Source organism: Ranitomeya variabilis, chromosome 1 (assembly GCF_051348905.1).
Source record: "Ranitomeya variabilis isolate aRanVar5 chromosome 1, aRanVar5.hap1, whole genome shotgun sequence".
In the NCBI taxonomy this organism is placed as follows: Eukaryota; Metazoa; Chordata; class Amphibia; order Anura; family Dendrobatidae; genus Ranitomeya; species Ranitomeya variabilis.
The window spans coordinates 42,438,716-42,456,808 of record NC_135232.1 but is presented as its reverse complement, the minus strand read 5'-3'; the positions used below and the strand labels follow the sequence as shown (position 1 = coordinate 42,456,808).

Sequence of the window (18,093 nt, the reverse complement as noted above, 5' to 3'; positions counted from 1 at the left end):
GGAAATAGTTTTTTAAGCCAAAATCAGTAGTGGATCCACTTCCAGTTTTGGATAAAAACAAACAAACAAAAAAAAACCTTCAGTTTAGTTCTTTCCAATAATTGCTGTGTGTATGTGAAACCTCCCCAAGAAAAAAAAAACTGACAACCGAAAGTGTCTGAGATATTTTCCGATCACCTCCTGCTCCGTGTTTCCCCATTCCAGAATACAGTAGTATATATAGTTTGTTCTCCTACCTGTTGGCGTCTTGTCTTCACCTCGAGGTACAAGGAATGAGCCTGCAGAACTCGTTTGTGTCAGTGTCACCGCGATCGTCCATCCCATCCCTGACAACGACAGCAGTTATCAGTCTTCGTGGTCACACCTTCCAGTGTCTACAGACCGATGTGTTACTTATTCCGGGACTTTTCGACAGTGAGGACTCTCAAGGTAAGACGTGGTGGATTTCTAGCTTTATATGGTGTAAGTTCAGGAGAGGTCGTATCATCGTTGATGTCTCTGTATAGCCGATATACAAAAGGAAGATTTAAAGGTTTCATTTTGAGGATGAAAAGTCAAAAAGTGTGAAGGGTGCAGAAGAGCTGGGATATCAGCCCGGCTCATTGTTCTCTCACGTGCTCCTGGCGGACGGAAAACTGCTCAACTATCAGAACTCAGAATATTTCTTTATAGCAAAGTGGGGAAAAAGTTAATTCAGCATTGCTCCACCTCTCTCCATCTCTCTCTCTCTCTCTTACTTACTGGCTCCATCTGTCTTCCTCTCTCACTCTCTCCATGTCGCTCTCACTCGCTCCATCATTCTCTCTTTCTCTCTTGCTTTCTTTATCTTGCTCTCCCGCTCTCTTCACCACTCTATCGCTCTCTTGCTCTCACTTTCTCTCTAGCGCTCTCTTCCACTCTCTCATCCTCTTTCATTCTATCTTGCTCTCTAGTGCTCTCTCACTATTGCGCTCCCACTGTCTCTCTTTTGCTCACTTGCTTTCATTCTTTCTCTTTATTTCTCTTACTCTCCCTCTTGCTCTCGCTCACTCTCTCTTGCACTCTCCCTCGCTCTCTCACTCTCTTGCCCTCACTCTCTAGGCGCTCTCTCTCGATCTCTCTCTCTCACCCTCATCCACCCTCTTTCTCTCCCTCTCTCCCTCTCTCCCTCTCTCACTCTCTATTTTGCTCACTCACTTTTATTCTCACTTACTCTTGATTTCTTTCCCTTGGGCCACATTCACACGGTCAGTATTTGGTCAGTATTTTACGGTACCTCAGTATTTGTAAGCCAAAACCAGGAGTGGGTGATAAATCCAGAAGTGGTGACGTCTTTCTATTATACTTTTCCTCTGGTTGCTCCACTCCTGATTCTGGCTTACAGATACTGATGGAAAATACTGACCAAATATTGACTGTGTGAACGTGGCCTTACTCTCTTTGTGTCTCCCTCTCCCTCTCTATATCTATCTATCTATCTATCTATCTATCTATCTATCTATCTATCTATCTATCTATCTATCTATCTTTTTTAATATTTCCAAAGGTCTGGCCCCAGATTTATGTAGGCTTTTGGGCAGGAGAGTCCTCGCCTTTCAGACCCTTTTATCTTTTTTTTTTTCAGTTGAAAGAGTTGCGTCATGGTGGTTGTTTTTTTTTTTTTTCATTACCAGCTGTTGTTTTTTTTGTTGGCACCATTTTAGGGTCTATAAATCTTTTTTTACCTCTTTGTAATTCAAAGGGATAGGGGGGGGTCAAAGTGACCAAAAAAAATCAGTGACTTCTGCCATTTCAATTTTTAATTGTTTGGACAGGCAACAAATTGCATAAGTTTAATAATATTTTATTAAATAAGACAGTTATGCACACAGCAATACAAAGAATTGAATTTGTGTTTTATGTTTTGGTAAAAGTGCTGGTAATATGAACTGGCATGTGTTTCTTTTTACATTTTAGATGTTTTTTTTAATTGATTGTTTGCATAATGCAATGTAATGCGATACTGTAATATTGCCGTGTAGTGTAAAATGACTGATCTCCTATGAAGCCCAGCAGCAGGTGTGCAAAAATGGCAGACATGGGGGTCTACATTACGTTCCCCAGCTCCCATGACATGGTCATTAGCATTGTGCAATCAAACCTCCCTGGGAAGAAGAAGGGGGTCAATAGGTGTCGGAAGGGACACCATCCTCAATTTCCAACCTCCTAAATACCACCCTGAAGATTGATTGCGGCATCTAAGAGGTTAGACTGCTGCGATCAGTGTTAGCTTTGGTCTCAGCAGGCGCCATCTGTATAACGCTGCATGCAGGTGCGCTCTTCTACCACACATATTGCCAAAGAAAACACTGGAAAGATTTTTCATTCCAAGGTGCATGGGCTCTGGCACTTGCTCAGGTTCACCTGGGAAACATGCCCATATTTACATCTCCTTCTGATACATCTACCAGCCTAGATATCTAAAATGAAGTACAATGTAGACGTAGTTTGTGGTTTGATCTATTAATGAGGTTGGTGCTCCATGTACAGACTGTGAGGTCCTTTACCTTTTAGGATCCCTGGACCTAGCTTGGTTCTTCTTCCTTTCTTGACTTCACGTTGCTTTTCCCGGTGAGACCCATTGACGACCGTAGACTATGACACGTGACCATTTATTGCCGAACTGAGAAGCCAATGGACCCACTGGTGGGATAAATATATTTTCACTACTCCCACCAGCGATGGAAGCAGTCCCATAATACGGTAGAGAAGCGGAGACTGTAGCTATGAATTTTTCATTTAGATAGGACTTCCCGGTATCTTTTATAAGTTTATTGTCCTTCTACTCCCGGTTTTAAAGTTTTACACCAAATTCTTGTCTTTCTGGTTTTGAGTTTATGTTGGGTTATTAATTTCTCGCCTAAAGCTGAAAAGCAAAACTTCTGACTACAGTTACATAGATTGCGAAAAGACACAGGTCCATCCAGTCCAATCTTTCTCCACGAGTTCTACATTCTCTGTTACTAGATTATCACCCACGATGCCATTTGTTGTGAGAAAAGTATCCAACCTTTCTATAAAAGCTGAGAGTATCTGAAATTACTACCTCTTGTTTCGAGCATTCCACAGTCTGACTGCTCTAACTGTAAAGAACCCTTCCTAATTAGCAACCAGAATCTCCTACCTTCCACACATAATAAGTGCCCCCTGGTCCTCAATATGGCCTTTGGAAGGAATAAGTAATGTGACGTCCTTTATATTGACCACACATATATTTATACATGTAAATGAGATCTCCTCCAAGGCGTCTTTGTTCTAAGCTTTACAAGCCCAACTTTTCCAACCGCTCATCATACCAGAGGCCTTCCATCCTTTTTAACCCATTAGTGATGGACAAAATTTTAATCTTAATAGCCAGGCCAAATTTTTTTTTAAATCTGACCAGTGTCACTTCATATTGTAATATGTCACGGGTGTGTCAGATGTAACAGATAGTCGCTCTGCATGTGGCTGCAGAAGGTCTCTGCGTTTGGCATTGCAGACCCTTTCTTAATCCTTCTGAGTTTTGGACCCAGTGGCAAACTCCCTCTGGCTCTAATTGAGACACCTGGACCTGGGAGTTTATAGACTGTCTGTCTGCTTCAGGGAGCTGCCGGTGATATTCACATTTTCCCTTGTGAAGGCTTGGAGCTATAGCAGTTGGCTTACTTCCTCTCTGGTGCTCTTGGAGGACGTTTGGTGTAACCTCTCAGGAGTCTTCTCAAGTTATACAGTATTTCTCCCCTCTTGTTTGTCTCCCTTCTTGTCTTTAGTGTACAGTGGGACTGACTAGTGCACATCTTCACATATTCAGGGACTAGCTCTAGGGATATACAGGGCTTAGGTTTCCTGCTCGGCGATTGGTGTGGAACCGATATAGGGACGGTAGGGTAGGCAGGGCGCTATTAGATCTGCCTAGGGGTCTCCACTCCCCTATTCCCTAGCATTTTTGTTCCTTCCTTCTCCCTTCGTGTTGCACTTAGTGTTCCCACACTGAACATGACATAACTCTGGAATGCTTCAACGTATCCCAGTGATTCTGAGATTGTTTTTTCATGACGCATTGTACTTTATGTTAGTGGTAATTTAGGTCGATATGTTTTGTGTTTATTTGTGAAAATTTGGGGTGAAGATTTTGATAAAATTGCAATTTTCAAATTTTAATTCTTTATATCCTTAAACCAGTTAGTCAAACTGTACAAAACAATTAACAAATAACATTTCCCATATGTCTACTTTACATCGGCATCATTTTTCAAAACATCATTTTATTTCGTTAAGGTGATAGAAGGGTTAAAACTTTAATAGCAATTTCTCATTTTTTCAAGAAATTTTAAAAGCCTGTTTCTTTAGGGGCCTACTCAGATTTAAATAGACTTTGAGGGGCCTATCGTATATATATTGGAAACTCCATAAAAGTGATACCATTTTAAAAACCAAATACTTCAAAACTGCTGTAAGGAAATTTATACCCTTAAGGTGCTGCATAGGAATTAATCCAAAATTGAATGGAAAATTTTTTTTTTCATTTTTACTCTAAAATGATACTTTAGTCCCAGTTTTTTCACCTTTACAAGGAATAACACAAGAAAATTGACCCCACAATTTGTAACTTAGATTCTTCTGAGCGCGCTGATAGCCCACTTATGGTCAGAAACCCTGTTTGGACAAATGGCCGTGGTCAGAAGGGAAGGAGCACCATTTGAATTTTTTAACACAAATTTGGCTGAAACAGATTGTGGGCGCCATGTCACATTTGCATGGCCCCTAAGGCACCCAAACAGCAGAAACCCCCCACAAGTGACCCCATTTTGCAAACTAAACGCCTCAAGGATTTTATTTAGGGTTATAGTGAGCATTTTGAACCCACAGGTACTATACAGAATTTAATAACATTAGGTTGTCAGATTGAAAATTTAATTTTTTTTTTTATGAAAATGTTGCTTTAGTCCCAAATTTTCACTTTTGCAAGAGATAACATGAAAAAGCGGACCCCTCAGTTTGTTACCCACTTTCTTCTGAGAGTGGCGATACCCCACATATAATCAAAAAGTTCTATTTGGACAAACGGCCGGGCTTTGAAGTGAAGAAGTAAAATTTGGTATTTGAAATGTAGATTTGTCTGGAATAGACTGTGAAAGTCATGTCTCATTTACAGAGCCCCTGAGGTGCCAAAACAGCAGAAACCACCACAAGTATAGATAGTGACTGTAGGTAGACAAGCCCATAAGCATAAGTACCGTAAGTGTTAATGTTTGGGGACTAGCCCATAGTAGGGGGGAGGGGGGCTAGTGCTAGTTAAAAGGAACTGCTTCCTATTTTGTGAGGAGTAAGTTGACTAGTGTGACAAGGTCAAGTTCAAGGTTCAGTGGGCTGTTAATGGAAGAGGGAACTTATTGTTCTGGACAGTAAGAGGTCTTACAAGAACCCTTGCGGATATTTCTGCAAGGCTCACTATAGGTGCTAAGAAGAGTGCCTTATCCCCTGGCGCACAGAAGAAGAAGGACATGGAACTGCATCTAGGGAACATAACAGATCTCAGGTGTACTGTGGAACTAGACAGGAAATTCCTGGGGCTGACAGGATCAGTAAACACAGGGATAGTCCAAGAGGAATGAATAGGAATGCTGAACATGTACTGTGTTAAGGAAACAAGAAATGAGAAGTGTTGTGCTCGATATTGCTGTTATAATCTGATGTACTAGAACTGTCCAGTAAACTTCTCTGAGTTGAAACGAACTGTGTGTCCCCTGATTTATGTGCGGCGATGAGATGGAGACTGGAAGACAGCGGAGGCCTGCGGCCTACAAGTGAGCGTGACACAAACATGAGCATCGGATAAATGTGAAATTATTCCCAGAGCCATAGCTTTTTTATTTTTTGTCAATATGGCCATGTGAGGGCTTGCTTTTTTGCTGGATAAATTGTACTTTTGAACGACATCATTACGTTTGTACTGGAAAGCGGGAAAAAAATCCAAGTGCGGTGAAATTGCAAAAAAAAATGCAATTCCACAGTTGTTGTTTTTTTTTTTACCCTGTTCACTAAATGCTAAAACTGACCTGCCATTATGATTCTCCAGGTCATCACGAGCTCATTGACACCAAACATGTCTTGGTTCTTTTGTTTTTGAAGTGGTGAAAAAAAAATCCAAAATTTGGTTAAAAAAAGAAATGGTGCCATTTTCTGAGTCCCTTAACGTCTCCATTTATCATGATATGGGGCTGGGTGAGGGCTTATTTTTTGCGTGCTGAACAGACATTTTTATTGATACCATTTTGGTGCAGATATGATCTTTTTATTTTAATGCAATGTAGCTGCGACCAAAATAACGTAATTCTGACCTTTTTAATTTTTTTCTCTTTACGCCGTTTAGCGATCTGGTTAATTTTTTTTTATATTGATAGATCGGGCGATTCTGAAGGCAGCGTTACCAAATATGTGTAGGTTTGATTTTTTTTATTGTTTAATCTTGAATGGGGCGAAAGGGGGGTGATATGAACTTTTATATTTTTTAAGTATTTTTAAAAACTTTTTTTTAACGTTTTGCATGCTTCAATAGTCTCCATGGGAGACTAGAAGCTGCAGTTCTCCAATCGGCTCTGCTACACAGAGGAGATGATCAGATCGCCTGTGTGTAGCAGAAAGTCTCACCTGCTATGAGCACCGACCATGGGGCAGTGCTCACAGCAATCTGGCAATGACAACCATAGAGGTCTGCTGGAGAGATCTGGTTGTTATGCCGATCCATCGGTGACCCACGATCATTTGACGGGGTCACCAATGTGCGGGATTTGCAATGCGTTTCTGGTAAGAGTGAGTTAAATTTAACTCTCTAACTTTGACTAGTTAACAGCCGCAGGTGGATCACAATTCCACCCACAGCTGTTGCGAGCACACGTCAGCTGTGATGTGCCCGGAAAGGTGCAGGCTCAGCGCCAGGAATCAGCGTACTACTGTATTAGGCCCAATGTCGGAAAGGGGTTAATCGACCTCAATCGGTTCCAAAATCAGCCGGGGCCCATGCCGCAGAGTGTCCGCTGTCATTTACAGTGGTTTCCCATGGGGTCGCTATTCACTTATTCCTCACCAAATAAGGCCCCTTAGCAGCCGCTGTTGTAATGCATATTAGCGGTCATTAAGGGTTTAATCTAGTTGCCGCCTGTGAACTGACTATAACTTTCCTATATCCTTTTTAAAAAGTGGAGCCCAAAACTGGATCCCATATTCTAGATGTGGCCTCACAAGTGACTTATAGAGGGGTAAATATATGTTGGGATCACAAGATTTTATTTATTTTTTTATACACCCTAAAATCTTGTTTGCTTTTGCAGCTGCTGCTTGATATTGAGAACTGCTGCTTAGATTACCCGTAACCAGAATCCCCAAGTCCTTCTCCTGTTCTGTAGGCCCGAGGATACTCCCATCTAATGCATTTGCAGAAATGGGATTATTCCATCCTAGGTGCATTACTCTACATTTAACTTCATTAAACCTCATCTGCCAAGTGTTTGCCCATTCAGACATCTTATCAAGATCCTTTTGAAAAATTGTTCTGTCAGACTCAGTTTTTATTATCCTACATAGTTTTGTGCCAACAGCAAAGACTGACACTTTACTATCAATGCCATCCACAAGGTCCCTAATAGATTAAAAAAAATAATCCTAACACAAATCCTTGCGGTTCCCACTTCCCCCATTACAGATCTTTGTGTCCCCACAGCTCTCAGTGCTGATCCTTGTGCCCCTCAATGCTCCTGGCATAGATCCTTATGGTCCCCACTGTTCCCGACACAGATTCTTATATCCCCACTGTTCCCGCCACAGATCCTTGTGGTCCCCACTACTGTACTTCCACTACGGATCCTTGTGTCCCCACTGTTCCCGGCTCATATCCTTGTGTCCCCACTGCTTCCACTACAGATCCTTGTGTCCCCACTGTTCCCGGTGTAAGGAGGAGAGACGGCCGTGGTGTGCCTTTTCTGGAACGAGTTCCCCAGACAGACTTTTGAACTTAAGACTAGAGGTCTTGGAAGACATAGAAGGGCGACAATGCGCGGGAACCAAGTCGGTTTGAGCGGGAAGCGTTAGTTGCGGGAACAGAGTGTGAGCCTTCCTGCACAGCACGGTCAGGACGAAGTAGGCCTAAGCGAGAGGGGCCTACCCCAGCTTACCGGAGACCACAGGTGCAGACGCTTCCAGAAACCTCTGACCGTGCTAACCCCCGTGGCGTTACCGATTGTTAGTGATTGCTCCCTGCAGCCAGACCGTAGAGGGTGCACTCCCAGATGGGACCACCAGGCCGCAGGCAGAGTGCGGTTACCTGACATACCCGCTCCTGTACTGTGTCGGTACTTAAGAGAAAGGACTGTTCCTCCTTCAGTGAAGCTTCCCCTTCGACCCAGAACCTGTGACCGGACATTCCAGGACCACCGACGACACCACAATTCAAGGCCCTTTCCATACCAGGACGACACCGGATTCTTCAAGGGTTCAGGCCAGAACGCCACCATGACCATCTCAGAGATGACTACTCATCAACGCCGGATTAATAAATTTGATGCTTTTGAACTCTTCTTTATCTATTCATATACCTGTTGCCCCTAAGTTAACCGTATACAGTTTTACAGCCCTATCCTCCATTTACCTCCTCCCTGCGTGGAGTAATGCTGTTAGATTAAATTCCTCTGTTAACCCTTGCCCTGCCTCCGACCGTTACTGCATCCTCGCACCTGCTTTCACTGGCACAGATCCTTGTGGTCCCCACTGCTTCCACTACAGATCCTTGAGTCCCCATTGTTCCCGGCACAGATTCTTGTGTCCCCACTGTTCCCGGCACAGATCCTTGTGTCCCCACTGTTCCCAGCACAGATTCTTGTGTCCCCACTGTTCCCGGCACAGATCCTTGTGGGTACCCACTGCTTCCAACACAGATCCTTGTGGTCCACACTGCTCCCAATACAGATATTTGTGGTCCCCACTGCTCCCAGTACAGATCCTTGTGTCCCCACTGTTCCCTGCACCGATCCTTGTGCTCCACACTGCTCCCAGTACAGATCCTTGTGGTCCCCACTGCTCTCGGTATAGATCCCTGCGGTTCCCACTTCTCCCAGTACAGATCTTTGTGGGTCTCACTGCTCCCAGTACAGATCTTTGTGGGTCTCACTGCTCCCAGTACAGATCCTTGTGGTCCCCACTGCTCCCGGTATAGATCCTTGTGGTCCCCCCTGCTCCCAGTACAGATCCTTGTGGTCTCCACTGCTCCCAGTACAGATTCCTGTGGTCCCCACTGCTCTCGGTATAGATCTTTGTGGTCCCCACTGCTCCAAGTACAGATTCTTGTGGTGCCCACTGATCCCAGTACAGATTCTTGTGGTTCCCACTGATCCCAGTACAGATCCTTGTGTCCCCACTGCTCCCAGTACAGATAATTGTGGTCCCCACTGATCCCAATGCAGATTCTTGTGGTGCCCACTGATCCCAATGCAGATTCTTGTGGTGCCCACTGATCCCAGTACAGATTCTTGTGGTTCCCACTGATCCCAGTACAGATTCTTGTGGTCTCCATTACTGACTGTATCACATTCAGAGAATGTCCCATTTAACAATGACTCTTTGTTTCCTTTCCCTTAGCTAGTTTTTACCCATGTGCACACAGTGTCTCCTCGTAATTACAATATGCAGAATCGTGTTCATCAGGAGCTCTAGATCCTGACTGATCTCCACGTTTCATATCTATAATGGAGCCATGGATAAAATGACAAATTCTTATGTGTTGACAATTTAAAGAATTGGGGGAAGCTCCAGGTTTTTGAGCATTTTGCCATCATAATTAAAGACATTCCTGTCACCTTCAAGCAGCTCTGTCCCCAACTTATTTTCCTTGAGAAAAAAAAGATTAGGCATGCTGAATTCCCACTGACCATTCCCCTCTTTTCTTCCACAATCTACTAACACGGTAAAGTAGGAAGACACTTCCATGGTTGGCGAGTTGTTAAAACTTTTGTAGGTTTAGCGGACATTTCTCTAATATGTATTGTGGGTACAGAAAGCATTCAGACCCCTTTAAATTTTTCTCTCTTTGTTTCATTGCAGCCATTGGTAAATTGAAAAAAGTTCATTTTTTTCTCAATAATGTGCACTCTGCGCCCCATCTTGAATGAAAAAAACAGAAATGTAGTAATTTTTGCAAATTTAATAAAAAATAAAAACTGAAATATCACATGGTCATAAGTATTCAGACCCTTTGCTCAGACACTCATATTTAAGTCACATGCTGTCCATTTCCTTGTGATCCTCCTTGAGATGGTTCTACTCCTTCATTGGAGTCCAGCTGTGTTTAATTAAACTGATTGGACTTGATTTGGAAAGGCGCACACCTGTCTATATAAGACCTCACACCTCACAGTGCATGTCAGACCAAATGAGAATCATGAGGTCAAAGGAACTGGCCAAGGAGCTCAGAGACAGAATTGTGGCAAGGCACAGACCTGGCCAAGGTTACAACAGAGTTTCTGCACTACTCAAGGTTCCTAAGAGCACAGTAGCCTCCATAATCCTTAAATGGAAGAAGTTTAGGACCACCAGAAGTTTTTCTAGACCTGGCCGTCCAGTCAAACTGAGCAATCGTGGGAGAAGAGCCTTGGTGAGAGAGGTAAAGAATAGTGATGAGCGAATATACTCGTTACTCGAGATTTCTCGAGCACGCTCGGGGGTCCTCCGAGTATTTTTTAGTGCTCGGAGATTTCGTTTTTCTTGCCGCAGATGAATGATTTACATCTGTTAGCCAGCATAAGTACATGTGGGGATTCCTTAGCAACCAGGCAACCCCCACATGTACTTATGCTGGCTAACAGATGTAAATCATTCATCTGCGGCAAGAAAAACGAAATCTCCGAGCACTAAAAAATACTTGGAGGACCCCCGAGCGTGGTCGAGAAATCTCAAGTAACGAGTATATTCGCTCATCACCAGTAAAGAACCCCAAGATCACTGTGGCTGAACTCCAGAGATTCAGTAGGGAGATGGGAGAAAGTTCCACAATGTCAACTATCACTGCAGCCCTCCACCAGTCGGGCCTTTATGGCAGAGTGGCCCGACGGAAGCCTCTCCTCAGTGCAAGACATATGAAAGCCCGCATAGAGTTTGCTAAAAAAAACAACATGAAGGACTCCCAGACTATGAGAAACAAGATCCTCTGGTCTGATGAGACGAAGATAGACCTTTTTGGTTATAATTCTAAGCGGTATGTGTGGAGGAAACCAGGCACTGCTCATCACCTGCCCAATACAATCCCAACAGTGAAACATGGTGGTGGCAGCATCATGCTATGGGGGTGTTTTTCAGCTGCAGGGACAGGACAACTGGTTGTCATTGAAGGAAACATGAATGCGGCCAAGTACAGAGATATCCTGGATGAAAACCTCTTCCAGAGTGCTCTGGACCTCAGACTTGGCCGAAGGTTCACCTTCCAACAAGACAATGACCCTAAGCACACAGCTAAAATAACAAAGGAGTGGCTTCAGAACAACTCTGTGACCATTCTTGACTGACCCAGCCAGAGCCCTGACCTAAACCCAATTGAGCATCTCTGGAGAGACCTGAAAATGGCTGTCCACCAACGTTCACCATCCAATCTGACGCTACTGGAGAGGATCTGCAAGGAAGAATGGCCGAGGATCCCCAAATCCAGGGGTGAAAAACTTGTTGCATCATTCCCAAGAAGACTCATGGCTGTACTAGCTCAAAAGGTGCTTCTACTCAATACTGAGCAAAGGGTCTGAATACTTATGGCCATGTGGTAGTTCAGCTTTGTTTTTTTTTGTTTTTTAAATTTGCAAACATTTCTACATTTGTTTTTCAGTCAAGATGGGGTGCAGAGTGTACATTAATGAGAAAAAATGAACTTTTTTGAATTTACCAAATGGCTGCAATGAAACATTTAAAGGGGACTGAATACTCCTTTGTGTTCTTCAGTAAGTGATCTCTGATATGACTATGTATAGAGGAGCTCAATCACTGGAGCCCTGGGGCTCAGAAACATGTAAAAATAATATTGATGTTAGTATAATGAAGACTTGATGGTGTGTTATAGTTAACAGGCAATTTACGTTGAAAAGTTGTTTTTTTATAAACTCCCATGCTAATGCCAAAATTCTGATGCCTGTGAAATGTCCTCACTCCTCACCAATTTACTCCCGTTCTTGCCTCAGATCACGTGCCGTACATTGCACGTGCTCATCTGGTCTCCACTTTGCTATGTATAATAGAGGCAAATTCACACACACAAATACAAATTTATACACATGGTGCACACCACTAACACATTGAAGATACAGCTCTGGCTGCAGGCGGCAATTCCCACTCACAGACTAGACATAGTGCATGCACACTACTAACGCACTGGGCACAGGGCACACACCTCTAACGTACTGGACACAGGGTACACACCTCTAACACACTGGACACAGGACACACACCTCTAACGGACTGGACACAGGGTACACACCTCTAACGCACTGGACACAGGGTACACACCTGTAACGCACTGGACACAGGACACATACCTCTAATGCACTGGTCACAGGACACACACCTCTAACACACTGGACACAGGACACACACCTCTAACGCGCTGGACACAGGACACACACCTCTAACGCGCTGGACACAGGACACACACCTCTAACGCACTGGACACAGGGCACACACCTCTAATGCACTGGACACAGGGTACACACCTCTAACGCACTGGACACAGGGTACACACCTCTAACGCACTGGACACAGGGCACACACCTCTAACGCACTGGACACAGGGTAAACACCTCTAACGCACTGGACACAGGACACACAACTCTAACGCACTGGACACAGGGCACACACCTCTAATGCACTGGACACAGGGTACACACCTGTAACGCACTGGACACAGGACACATACCTCTAATGCACTGGTCACAGGACACACACCTCTAACGCACTGGACACAGGACACACAACTCTAACGCACTGAACACAGGATACACACCTCTAACGCACTGGACACAGGACACACACCTGTAACGCACTGGACACAGGACACATACCTCTAATGCACTGGTCACAGGACACACACCTCTAACACACTGGACACAGGACACACACCTCTAACGCGCTGGACACAGGACACATACCTCTAATGCACTGGTCACAGGACACACACCTCTAACACACTGGACACAGGACACACACCTCTAACGCGCTGGACACAGGACACACACCTCTAACGCGCTGGACACAGGACACACACCTCTAACGCACTGGACACAGGGCACACACCTCTAATGCACTGGACACAGGGTACACACCTCTAACGCACTGGACACAGGGTACACACCTCTAACGCACTGGACACAGGGCACACACCTCTAACGCACTGGACACAGGGTAAACACCTCTAACGCACTGGACACAGGACACACAACTCTAACGCACTGGACACAGGGCACACACCTCTAATGCACTGGACACAGGGTACACACCTGTAACGCACTGGACACAGGACACATACCTCTAATGCACTGGTCATAGGACACACACCTCTAACGCACTGGACACAGGACACACAACTCTAACGCACTGAACACAGGATACACACCTCTAACGCACTGGACACAGGACACACACCTGTAACGCACTGGACACAGGACACATACCTCTAATGCACTGGTCACAGGACACACACCTCTAACACACTGGACACAGGACACACACCTCTAACGCGCTGGACACAGGACACACACCTCTAACGCGCTGGACACAGGACACACACCTCTAACGCACTGGACACAGGGCACACACCTCTAATGCACTGGACACAGGGTACACACCTCTAACGCACTGGACACAGGGTACACACCTCTAACGCACTGGACACAGGGCACACACCTCTAACGCACTGGACACAGGGTAAACACCTCTAACGCACTGGACACAGGACACACAACTCTAACGCACTGGACACAGGGCACACACCTCTAATGCACTGGACACAGGGTACACACCTCTAACGGACTGGACACAGGGCACACACCTCTAATGCACTGGACACAGGGTACACACCTCTAACGCACTGAACACAGGATACACACCTCTAACGCACTGAACACAGGATACACACCTCTAACGCACTGGACACAGGGCACACACCACTAACACAGTGGACATAAGGCACACACCACTAACGCACTGGACACAGGACACACATCACTAACACACTGTACGCAAGGCACACACCACTAGCGCACTGGACACAGGGCACACACCTCTAACACACTGGACACAAGGCACACACCACTAATGCACTGGACACAGGGCACACACCACTAACGCACTGGACACAGGGCACACACCTCTAACGCACTGGACACAAGGCACACACCACTAACGCACTGGACACAATGCACACACCACTAACGCACTGGACACATGGCACACACCTCTAACGCATTGGACACATGGCACACATCACTAGTGCACTGACCACATGGCACACACCACTAACGCACTGGATATAAGGCACACACCACTAACGCACTGGACACAGGGCACACATCACTAATGCACTGGACACAAGGCACACACCACTAACGCACTGGACACAGCGCACACATCACTATGGCACTGGACACAGAGCACACACCTCTAACGCACTGGACACATGGCACACATCACTAGTGCACTGACCACATGGCACACACCACTAACGCACTGGATATAAGGCACACACCACTAACGCACTGGACACAGGGCACACATCACTAATGCACTGGACACTTGGCACACACCACTAACGCACTGGACACAGCGCACACATCACTATGGCACTGGACACAGAGCACACACCTCTAACGCACTGGACACCGGGCACACACCACTAACGCACTGGATACACGGCACACACCACTAGTGCACTGGACACCGGGCACGCACCACTAATGCACTGGACACATGGCACCCTACTAACGCACTGGATACACGGCACACACCATTAGCGCAATGGACACCGGGCACACACCTCTAACGCACTGGACACCGGGCACACACCACTAATGCACTGGATACACGGCACACACCGCTAACGCACTGGATACACGGCACACACCACTAGTGCACTGGACACCGGGCACGCACCACTAATGCACTGGACACATGGCATCCTACTAACGCACTGGATACACGGCACACACCATTAGCGCAATGGACACCGGGCACACACCTCTAACGCACTGGACACCGGGCACACACCACTAATGCACTGGATACACGGCACACACCGCTAACGCACTGGACACAAGGCACACTCCACAAATGCACTGGACACAAGGCACACACCACTAATGCACTGGACACTTGGCACACACCACTAACGCACTGGACACAAGGCACACGCCACTAATGCACTGGACACATGGCATGCATCACTACCGCACTGGACACATGGCATACATCACTAGCGCACTGGGCACATGGCACACATCACTAACGCACTAGACACATGGCATACATCACTAGTGCACTTGGCACACACCACTAATGCACTGGACACAGGGCACACATCACTATGGTACTGGACACATGGCATAAATCACTAGCGCACTGGACACAGGGCACACACCTCTAATGCACTGGACACAGGACACACACCACTAACACACTGGACACGAGGCACTCACCACTAACACACTGGACACAGGGTACACACCTCTAATGTACTGGACACAGGACACACACCACTAACACTGGACACAAGGCACACACCACTAACGCACTGGAGACAGGGCACACATCACTATGGCACTGGACACAGGGCACACATCACTATGGCACTGGACACAGGGCACACACCTCTAACGCACTGGACACCGGGCACACAACACTAATGGACTGGATACACGGCACAAACCACTAGTGCACTGGACACATGGCACACATCACTAACGCTCTGGATACACGGCACACACCACTAGCGCACTGGACACAAGGCACACTCCACAAATGCACTGGACACATGGCACACACCTCTAACGCATTGGACACATGGCACACATCACTAGTGCACTGACCACATGGCACACACCACTAACGCACTGGACATAAGGCACACACCACTAACGCACTGGACACAGGGCACACATCACTAATGCACTGGACACTTGGCACACACCACTAACGCACTGGACACAGCGCACACATCACTATGGCACTGGACACAGAGCACACACCTCTAACGCACTGGACACCGGGCACACACCACTAACGCACTGGATACACGGCACACACCACTAGTGCACTGGACACCGGGCACGCACCACTAATGCACTGGACACATGGCACCCTACTAACGCACTGGATACACGGCACACACCATTAGCGCAATGGACACCGGGCACACACCTCTAACGCACTGGACACCGGGCACACACCACTAATGCACTGGATACACGGCACACACCGCTAACGCACTGGACACAAGGCACACTCCACAAATGCACTGGACACAAGGCACACACCACTAATGCACTGGACACTTGGCACACACCACTAACGCACTGGACACAAGGCACACGCCACTAATGCACTGGACACATGGCATGCATCACTACCGCACTGGACACATGGCATACATCACTAGCGCACTGGGCACATGGCACACATCACTAACGCACTAGACACATGGCATACATCACTAGTGCACTTGGCACACACCACTAATGCTCTGGACACAGGGCACACATCACTATGGTACTGGACACATGGCATAAATCACTAGCGCACTGGACACAGGGCACACACCTCTAATGCACTGGACACAGGACACACACCACTAACACACTGGACACGAGGCACTCACCACTAACACACTGGACACAGGGCACACACCTCTAATGTACTGGACACAGGACACACACCACTAACACTGGACACAAGGCACACACCACTAACGCACTGGAGACAGGGCACACATCACTATGGCACTGGTCACAGGGCACACATCACTATGGCACTGGACACAGGGCACACATCACTATGGCACTGGACACAGGGCACACATCACTATGGCACTGGACACAGGGCACACACCTCTAACGCACTGGACACCGGGCACACAACACTAATGGACTGGATACACGGCACAAACCACTAGTGCACTGGACACATGGCACACATCACTAATGCTCTGGATACACGGCACACACCACTAGCGCACTGGACACAAGGCACACTCCACAAATGCACTGGACACAAGGCACACACCACTATCGCACTGGACACATGCCATACATCACTAGCGCACTGGACACATGGCATACATCACTAGCGCACTAGGCACATGGCACACATCACTAACGCACTGAACACAGCAGGGCACACATTACTACGACACTGGACACATGGCATACATCACTAGCGCACTGGACACAGGGCACACATCACTATGGCACTGGATACACGGCACACACCACTAACACACTGGACAGATGCTGAAGATCAGGAACGTTTCCCAGTCTGTACAGCAGATATGGAGCCTAATGTGCACCAAACCCTTGTGATTACCACATTCCCACAGTATTGAGCGCTGATAGAATATCGAGGACGTCAGAGTTTCCACATATAAACAAACCGCAATGGCAGAGATCTATTGTCACGTCTTCTCCTAGCGCGACACCCACAAGGCATTTCTACCAACCAGTATTTCTCGTTGTGCCTGTAAAGATTGTGAACAAAGTTCATTTTCTCCATTCCTCGCATAAAAATAACCAGTGTGACATGAGCAAAAGCAAATAACGTGACAGATGAAGCGTCCGGATGGAAGTGGACAAAGCAAACACATGTTGCAATAGGTGGAAACTCCTATGTCAGAACCCAATTGATAGATTTTACCCAACCTACTAATATTAAGCTGTGCAGGTGGAGCAGAGCTGAACTTGTTATCTCGCTTGGTAACTCTCGTCCTAAACATACCAGCTGTGTACACCAATGGTTTTGTCTGTGTTATTGCAATATTTCATGTAGTATTAAATAATGTTTACAATGCCTTGAAAAAGTATTCAT

At 46.3% G+C, this 18,093-nt stretch overlaps 1 protein-coding gene across 3 annotated transcripts in view; it reads left to right on the top strand.

Annotated features, from left to right (window-relative positions):
- The first annotated feature begins 294 nt into the window (after nt 1-294).
- Nucleotides 295-18,093, top strand: part of LOC143804491 (phospholipid-transporting ATPase IC-like) — a 103,375-nt gene continuing 85,576 nt past the window's right edge. For 2 of the 3 annotated variants that reach the window (XM_077282648.1, XM_077282635.1), the window contains exon 1: nt 295-429. The gene's annotated coding sequence lies outside the window, so the exon portion shown is untranslated. The remainder of the gene's footprint in view (nt 430-18,093) is intronic. The other variant, XM_077282640.1, reaches the window with a different exon arrangement.